This window comes from Triticum aestivum, chromosome 2B (genome assembly GCF_018294505.1).
Source record: "Triticum aestivum cultivar Chinese Spring chromosome 2B, IWGSC CS RefSeq v2.1, whole genome shotgun sequence".
Classification (NCBI taxonomy): Eukaryota; Viridiplantae; Streptophyta; class Magnoliopsida; order Poales; family Poaceae; genus Triticum; species Triticum aestivum.
This window is the reverse complement of record NC_057798.1, coordinates 645,405,601-645,415,815: the sequence shown is the minus strand read 5'-3', so window position 1 is coordinate 645,415,815 and position 10,215 is coordinate 645,405,601.

The window sequence follows — 10,215 nt, the reverse complement described above, 5'->3', positions numbered from 1 at the left end:
CTGGGCAAACGTCGGGCCGGGCCGGGTTTCAGGCCGGGCTTGCAAAACCCGAACTTCATTTCTTAAGCCCGAAGCCAGAAATACTCCTTGATTTCAAGCCCGAGCCCGGTCCAAAATCAAGCCCGAAGCCCGAAAGCCCGGCCCGAACGCTTTTTTTTAGTACTGTACGTGCAAGCCCGAAAGCCCGGCCGAAAAAATAGAAAAAGAGAAGCCCGAGCCCGGCCCGAACTACCTTTCGGGCTGCAAAACAAAGCCCGAGCCTGGCCTGAGTGTCAAGCCCGGCCCGGCCCGGGTTTTTCGGGCCGGGCTGCCCATGCCCGAGTTTAGTATACACTTCCATGAATTCGCCAGATATGGATGCATATACGAATTTTTGTCAACCGGGTATCCAAGGAATATGTTAGTGCAAATGATCAATAATATCCGTTCCGCTCAGAGTCCTCTCCGTTTTCGCTCTGAAACCATAAGCCAATAAAATCCACGTTCGAATTTGCATCTGGTCATTATCCACTTCGCTCTAAATCCGACAAAAGAAATGGTAAAGGATACGGGAAAAGCATTATCCGATCTGATCCAATCCGTTTACATCTCTACCCCTCCCCTTCAGTCGATTCTAAACGGGCCGACCCATCTAAAACATGAACAGGCACAAGCGGAAAGCTCCTAGGGTTTTGGAAGCTCCCAGAAGCTTCTTGGCCAGTTTTGTTTCGTTTTTGGTTTTGGTTTTCTAGACTGGTTTTCATATACTCCCTCAATTCCCTTATACAAGGTCACTATGAAAAATACATTTTGCATCTATACAAGGCCACTAACAGTAACCGAGGCAAAATTTAATGATGTTTTCTCGTACTAGCAACTTGTTTAATACTTGCATGCATGTAGTCATAATGACATTGTGCTATTTCCTTCTCATTCCTTCCTTGCATGCATGCGGGTGTATTAATGATCCCAGATAACAAGAAGAAAAGTTGACTTGCAAAGTAGTCATTAAATTTTACCTAGGTACCTGTAATTTGAGTTTGTGGCCTTGTATAAGGGAATGGAGGGAGTACTTTTTAAAAATGCATGAACTTTTTTCAAATTCATTATGTTTTTTCAAATTTGGGATTTTTAAAAATAAAATAATAAAATCCTTAAATTCATGAATTTTTTGAATTTATGAATATTTTCCCTCAATACGTGATCTTTTTTCAAATTTATGGACCTTTTTCCCCTCAAAATTGTGATTTTTTTAAAATTTCATGAGAACAAGCAAACTTTTTGAAATTCACGAACTTTGTCAAACTCATGATCTTTTCTGGAAGGTCAACGGTCAAGTCAAAGGACAGCTAGGAGACAAATTACATCTTTAGGGGGGGCGAGGTGATGATGTGTCCATTCAGAATACTCCCTCCATTCCCTTATACAAGGCCACAAACTCATATTACAGGTACCAAGGTAAAATTTAATGATTGCTTTGTAATCTAACTTCTCTTCATGTTAACCGGGATCATTAATACGCTCGCATGCATGCAAGAAAGGAATGAGAAGAAACTAGCACAGTGTAATTATGACCACATGCATGCAAGTGTTAGACAAGTTGCTATTACGAGAAAACATCATTAATCCTTACCTCGATTAATGTTAGTGGCCTTGTATAGATGCAAAATGTATTTTCCATAGTGGCCTTGTATAAGGGAATGGAGGGAGTACATAGTAACTGTTCGCACACAAACACGTCACATTGTACTCTTGATGCTGGGGGTGATACACCGCAACTCACGTCAAAGGAGACCCGACCGAAAGCGCAGTATGCAAGCAATCCGGTAGACGCTTTTGTAGAACCGAAACAGCACACACCCGGAGGGGCCCCGTCAGGGCACGCAGCGACTATGGGCCGCCCTAAGTCGACCTGACCGCCCTAGGTCCTCGTGGATCGCTGCCCTACAATAAGAAGAACAGCGAAGAACGAGGAAGAAGAAGAACAAGGGAGAAGAAAAGGTAAAGATAAAAAGAGGTAGATGGATTGATCGATTTGTGTGTTATTCAATCGGCCATCACCTCTCATTTATTTATGAGGCAGTTGGGCTTCCAGTACAAGAAAAGGACTCTAAATCCAATCAAATCCTTAAAAATCAATCAAACTCGGATTTAGATGTGTTTGAGACATCAGATCATTTTTTGGGACCCATAGGCCACATACGACCTTGGATGGAGATGCGCGCAAAAGAGAATTCATATGTTTCGATGAGATGAACAACATTCGTGTTGCACGTTTTTTGATACAAGGCCATCTTGGTGGCATTTTCGAAAAACGTGAAGCATTGCATGGATGTCCAACTTCTAGTCGGGCGATTACCCGGATTGTGTGGCACTACTAGAAAAACGGCTATAGCTAATATGGACATTAATGGCGCACCACGTATGTGGTGCGCCACTGCTATATAGAACTGTTTTGGAGTCGGTTTACTTATCGTACCACATCCCTATTCCCTTTCAGAGTCTGAAACATTCTGGAAGGTGTCCCTTATGTATTCCTCCGGGGTTATGGTTTCAATAACATTGGTTTCAATATTTATAGGATTACCTGAGATATAATGTTTGATTCTTTGACCGTTCACCACCCCCGGATTTGTGCCTTCAAAGTTGTTGATTTTTATGGCGCCAGAACGATAGACCTCCTCGATAATGTAAGGGCCTTCCCATTTAGAGAGAAGCTTTCCTGCAAAAAATCTTAAATGGGGGTTGAAAAGCAAAACATAATCACCTATGTTAAACTCACGCTTTTGTATCCTCTTGTCATGCCATCTTTTAACTTTTTCTTTAAACTGTTTGGCATTCTCGTAGGCCTGGGTTCTCCATTCATCAAGTGAGCTAATGTCAAATAAGCTCTTCTCATCGGCGAGTTTGAAATCATAATTGAGCTCTTTAATGGCCCAATACGACTTATGTTCAAGTTCGAGAGGTAAGTGACATGCTTTTCCATAAACCATTTTATATGGAGACATACCCATAGGATTCTTATATGCAGTTCTATAGGCCCATAATGCATCATCAAGTTTCTTAGACCAATTCTTTCTAGATCAATTAACAGTCCTTTGCAAAATTAATTTGAGTTCTCTATTACTCAATTCTACTTGACCACTAGACTGTGGATGATATGGAGATGCAATTCTATGATTAACATCATACTTAGCAAGCATTTTACGAAAAGCACCATGAATAAAATGTGAACCTCCATCGGTCATTAAGTATCTAGGGACTCCAAACCCCGGAAAAATAACTTCTTTAAGCATCTTAATAGAAGTGTTATGATCAGCACTACTAGTTGGAATAGCTTCTACCCACTTAGTAACGTAATCAACGGCAACTAAAATATGTGTATACCCATTAGAGGCAGGAAACGGTCCCATATAATCAAAGCCCCAAATATCAACTGGTTCAATAATAAGAGAATAATTCATAGGCATTTCTTGACGTCTACTAATATTACCAATTCTTTGACATTCATCACAAGACAAGACAAACTTACGCGCATCTTTGAAGACAGTAGGCCAATAAAATCCGGATTGCAATACCTTATGTACAGTTCTATCTCCAGCGTGGTGTCCTCCATATGCCTCAAAGTGACACTTGCGTAGGATCTGTTCCTGTTCATGCTCAGGTACACAACGTTTAATAACACCATCTACTCCTTCTTTATATAGGTGTGGGTCATCCCAGAAGTAATGTCTTAAATCGTAAAAGAACTTTGTCTTTTGCTGGTATGTGAAACTAGGTGGTATAAATTTAGCAACAATGTAATTAGCATAATCAGCATACCATGGAGCAGTATGAGAAGTATTTATGACAGCTAATTGTTCATCAGGAAAGCTATCATCAATAGGTAGTGGGTCATCAAGAACATTCTCTAACCTAGACAAGTTATCTGCAACGGGGTTCTCAGCTCCCTTTCTATCAATAATATGCAAATCAAAATCTTGTAGCAAGAGAACCCATCTAATAAATCTAGGTTTAGCATCTTTCTTTTCCATGAGATATTTAATAGTAGCATGATCAGTGTGAATAGTTACTTTAGAATCAACAATATAAGGTCTGAACTTATCACAAGAAAATACAACTGCTAAGAATTCTTTTTCAGTAGTAGCATAATTTCTCTGAGCACTGTCTAGAGTTTTACTAGCATATTGAATAACATTTAGTTTCTTATCAACTCTTTGTCCTAGAACAGCACCTACAGCATAATCGCTAGCATCACACATAATTTCAAAGGGCAAATTCCAATCAAGTGGCTGAATGATAGGTGCAGAAATCAAAGCTTTCTTAAGTATTTCAAATGCTTTTACACAATCATCATCAAAGACAAAAGGAATATCTTTTTGCAATAGATTAGTCAGAGGCCTAGAAATTTTAGAAAAATCTTTAATGAACTTCCTATAAAAACCGGCATGACCAAGGAAAGTTCTTATACCTTTAATGTCCTTGGGACATGGCATCTTTTCAATAGCATCAATCTTAGCTTTATCCACTTCAATACCTTTTTCGGAAATTTTATGCCCCAAGACAATGCCTTCATTAACCATAAAGTGACACTTCTCCCAATTCAAGACGAGACTAGTGTCTTCACATCTCTGCAAAACTCAATCAAAGTTTCTCAAGCAATCATCAAAAGAGGATCCATAAACGGAGAAATCATCTATGAATACCTCACAAATCTTTTCACAAAAGTCAGAGAATCACTAGTAGAAAACAACGCATTTGTCCCGGTTGGTGAGGGCCTTTTGTCCCGGTTCTTGAATCGGGACTAAAGTGTCGTTACTAATGCCTCCCCCCTTTAGTCCCGGTTCTAACACGAACTAGGACAGATGGCCCTCCATGTGGCCGGTGCGCCGAGCCCAGGCAGGAGGGCCTTTGGTCCCGGTTGGTGGCACCAACCGGGACCAAAAGGCATCCACGCGTCAGCATTTCAGTGGCTGGGGTTTTTGTTTTTTTTAAAGGGGGGTGGGGGTTTTGGGGGGTTAATTTAGATGTTTCATATATTGTGTTAGCTAGCTAATTAATAGAGAGAAGTGTCCTCTCTTATGTTCGTGCTTGGTCGACGCTACGTACTATACATAGAGAGGCCCTCGACATGCTAGCTAGTAAGAAAATGAAGGGAACCATTAAGTACAGAAGTTCGTCATGCATACCGAGAGAAGTAATCGATCGACCTCTCCTTCTCCGAGAGATTGGTCGAACAACAAGTTTTCGTATTATCTATCCGACGCTACTGGCTACATACATATACAATATGTAAGATCTCTTACAATCCCCTAGCAATTGAAATCAACTTCCACATGGTATTCTCCGGCTTTATTGATGATGTGGTCAAGAAAGAATCCCGCCAATTCCTCTTGAATTGCTTTCATGCGATCTTGTTCTAGGAGTTCATTCCGCATCTGCCACGTCTAATTTGAAGAAGGGGGTTAATACATATATGAATGAAACTCAACAGAAATGACGGTGTAATAAAATGAAATTGTGAATATTATTGCTTACGCACTTCATATTGTCTTTTAGAGTAGCCCCACTTATTTTTCAAAGTCGCGTTGTAGTTGAACTCGCACACATAGTATCTTTAGAAATTATTCCCTTCTTCCTACCACAAGCACTTTACGAGAAATAGAGGTCAATCAAACTGATAATGAAGCATTATAAATGACATTGATGAAAGTACAACTATAGAATCAACGGAAGATGCGCGCAACTAGCTAGTTAGTAGTACTTACTTTCGGGTATGTATATCGCAGCTCCTTCGGCAGTCCTGGAACTTCTGCGATGAACTGTTTCCAAACCCTGCAAGACAAAGAAAATAATTATTATTACTTGAGATATCAGGAAATGAACAAAAAGTTGCCAATATGGTGCGATAATGATCGATTGAACTTACTTGTTGAGCAAATTAGTCATGTCCGCATAGGTTTCGGGATCTTTTCGTCTCGAGTCTAAGACGGTTACTACTCCCCGCTCAAGCTTAATCTCCAGAAGAACATAGTGGAAGCTGCGCAAGCATGCATAACTCATCAATTACATTACTATAACCTCGCTCGAGTAATAAGGGAAACCGAATATGCACACGACAGTAACACTCACTTGAAGTTGTAAGGAAAGAGTATTTAATCTTTGTTTTGATTTTTGATCAACGATTGTAGCAAGTTAGCCTCGGCCTCTTCGGCGTGCTTTTTAACCTGAATTTCATCTATGATATTTGTGTTAATGAACCCAATATCATAAATTTCTTGTTTTTTGCACTCGAGGATCTTCAATCTGCATAATATAGTGAGGACAATTAATTATAAATACATGCAATGAAAGAGCCGAGCTATATATAGAGACTTAATGACAGAGATAGTACTCACAGACAGTAGCAAAAGACCGTTAATTTATCGAGGCCCTTTTGATTGAAGAACTCGAAGAACTCCTCAAATGGAACCATCAACAGATCAGTTCCAACGAGGTTCTGCTCCTCTTTAATATTCAGATACAAAGCATTCGTCCCCCCAGACTCTCTGCAGGTTTTCATGTACCAATTATGGAATCTTCGCATCATCGTTGTTAGAGATTTTTCATCTTTGACGAGAGGCTTCCCATACCCGTATCTGTGTTCGTCTACCTCCAAGAAATCAAAATGTACATCATCAGGCAGGTAATCTCCAAGATTGTTATAACCGGGCACCGTCCCCGGAGTATTAGCAACGATGTCGTAGACACATTGAGTGGGGGGCACGATTGCTTTGCTTGTTCGCCGAGCTGGGCAATTCTTTTCCCAGCTGCTCGTTTTTTTAACCTTTTATCACTGACAGTACTTCCCGACCGGTTAGCTTAGAGATATGTCTTTGCAGTAATGCGCTCATAGTTGTTTTTCGACGGAGACTTTGGTGGTTTCCTCAGGGCATCGATAGTGCGCTTTGCTTTCACCGGATCTACCTTCTCCTCCGGAGGTGGATGTCTCTTTGCTTTCACCCCTTCAAAGAAGTCGTTCACTTTGGTCTGCACAATCTTCGCGTTTTCCTCCTCGGTCCTCTCATACGGTAACTTCTGTAGAGGCTTGAGAGAAGGACCGTATCTGTATTGCCTCCCGCCTCTGCTGGCTGTACTGCTAGATGCCGGAACAGACGGAGCGGCTACGGCGTCTGTCTTCTTTCGTGCTTCCTTACGAGGCGGAGGAGAAGGACTACGACGCACCGAAGCAGCCGGGGCGGCGGCGGGTCTCTTCCGCCCTTGCTGGCGAGGTGGAGAAGGAGGAGGCTGTTGGCTGCTCGGGCGCACCGGTGCAGGCGGAGAAGGAGGCGGAGTGCCGCCACGCACCGGAGAAGGAGGCCGAGTGCCCTGATCGTCACTCACCGGAGGAGGAGGCGGTGGAGGAGGCGGAGTGCCTTGACTCGCCGGAGGAGGAGGAGGAGGCGTCCAGTTCGGAAGCTTGATGAACTCATTCCGCCATAGGCATGGACTCTTCAGAGCAGAACCCAGCCGAGTCTCCCCTTCACCGGTAGGGTGGTCAAGCTGGAGGTCCTCAAATCCCTCCGTTATTTCGTGCACCGTCACCCTAGCATATCCTTCTGGAATTGGACGACAGTGAAAAGTTGCACCGGGTTTAGAAGGTCGAACTTGGCCGACAGCCGCCTTGACTTTTAAGTTCTTCCATTGCGTCATAAGGTGGCAGTTTTGAGCCTCCGTGATAAAATCCACGGGATAGCTAGCAGGAGCCGTCAAGACATGCTCCGGCTGAAGCAGCTCGGTGGAAGCCACGCTGCTTCTCCGCTGATATGGCGGGGTAGCTTCGGGGGAAGCTTCGGCAGGTTGTTTGATGCGATCTGCTTCTCGTTCCTCTAGCCCTTGTACCCTTTCGTGCAGCGCCTGCAGTTGGCTCTGCTCCAGTTTCTTCCTCCTCTCGTGGGTTTTGTAACCCCCTGCGTTCGGAAAACCAACCTTCCACAGAATGGAGCCTGGCGTGCCTCGTGTCCGTCCAGGGTGCTCAGGATTCCCGAGGGCCATTGTGAGCTCGTCCTTCTCCCTGTCTGGAACGAACGTCCCTTGCTGCGCTGCATCGATATAGTGCCGAAGCCTGTTGGTTGGTGTTTTCAGTTGCTCGTCCATCCAACGGCACTTCCCTGATACAGGGTCCAAGGTTCCGCCATCCCCGAAGAACCAAGTCCGGCAACGGTCTGGCCATTTCATTGTCTCTGGTTCGATCCCTTTATCAAGCAGATGATTCTCAGCCTTGGACCACTTAGGCCGGGCTTTGAGGTAGCCACCTGACCCCGTGCGATGGTGAAACTTCTTCTTCACAGCATTTTGCTTGTTTGTCGCCAACATCTTCTTACTCTTTTCCGATGTCGTGTGGGCCACAAATGCGGGCCAGTGATCTCTGATCTTCTCATATTTGCCGATGAATTCTGGTGTCTCTTCTTTGTTGACAAACTTTTTCAGCTCTTTCCTCCACCTCCTGAATAGGCCTGCCATCTTCTTAAGAGTACAAGACTTGAATAATTGCTCTTTAACTGGCTTCTCCGGATCCTCCTCTGGCGGTAGGGTGAAATTTGCCTTCAGCTCAGTCCAAAGATCATCTTTCTGCATATCATTGACATAAGACACGTGAGGGTCTTCCTCCTTAGGCTTATACCATTGGTGGATCCTGATCGGGATCTAGTCACTAGCAAGAACCCCACACTGAGCAGCAAATGCGTTCTTTGTCCGGATGGGTTCAATCGGTTCGCCGTCGCGCCCGATTGCTGTGATCTCAAACCTTTCATCCGAGCTCAACTTTTTCTTTAGGCCTCGTCTCCTTACCGAAGTTGTGCTCGATCCGGAGGGCTAGAAAAAATAAGAAAGACTAGAGTTAATTAATATGTGTACATATACCAAAACAATGAATGCATCAATTAGCTAGTCAGCACAGGCTTAACTAATATATATACCTGGCCAGACTCGGTTCGGTCACCGGAGCCGTCATCACGGTCTCCTTCTTGCACCGTCATTGGGTCACCGGAACCGTCCTCATGGTCTCCTTCTTGCACCGGCATTGGGTCAAAGGAGCCATCGTATTCATAGCATGCTTCTTCACGCTGTCCTTCCAGACCATCGGTGTCGTTCAGAAACGATAAGACGGCATCACTTCCTTTTGCGATTATCTCCCCCAACATCGCTTCTGTTGCTTCGTCTCGGGGGGTGTCCATAGTTTCTACAAATATTTACAACATGGCAATTATTATTCAGACATGACAGATATGGAATCATATTAATTAGTGGCCTCGACGCTGCTTCTCTAGGGTTTGGGGTGGCCTCGACAACGCTTCAAGGGGGTAATATCAACAACGATGAGATACATACACGGGAAAATAAATGTTATCGGGGAGGGGGTATATCGACCCCCCCCCCCACGTGTTGAAGTTATCGGGAGGGGGTATATCGACAACGACGACATACGTACATGGAAAAATAATATTATCAGGGAGGGGGTATATCGACCCCCCCCCCCACGTGTTGAAGTTATCGGGAGTTTATATCGACACGACATACGTACATGGGAAAATAATATTATCGGGGAGGGGGTATATCGACCCCCACCCCTTGTGTTGAAGTTATCGGGAGGGGTATATCGACGACGACAAAGGAGAAGATCGAAGAAAAAAAATAAAAAAAGAGGAGAAGAAGAAAGGAATAGAGGGAGAAGAAGAAAAAATAGAAAATATTCTATTTTTTCTTCTTCTCCTCTTCTTTTTCTTCTTTTTTCCTCTTCTTATTTATTTCTCCTCTTCTTCCTCTCCTCTTCTTCTCCTTTCTTCATCTTCTTATTTTCCTTTTTCCTCTCCTTCTTTTTCTTCTTCTTCTTCCTTCTTCCTTCTTCCTCTTTTCTTCCTTTTCCTTATTTTACTTTTTCCTCTACACTAACCTAAAATGCACTAACCTAAAATCGATATCTACTAACAACCTAAATAAAAAATTAATACATATATGAAAAACATATATAAACAAAAAAATGCTATGAACATTATATTCATACATACATAGCCATATCCATTCATCATATAGCTACCACATACATATATACATTATATATATGAAAAAAATGCAATGAACCAAAAAATACACATGTATATATGAAAAAAGCACACTGAACACAGAGCCCTGACGGCGGCGGGTCACATCGGGGGCGGCCGGCGAGGGCGATGGCGAGGGCGGCAAGGGCGTCGGCGA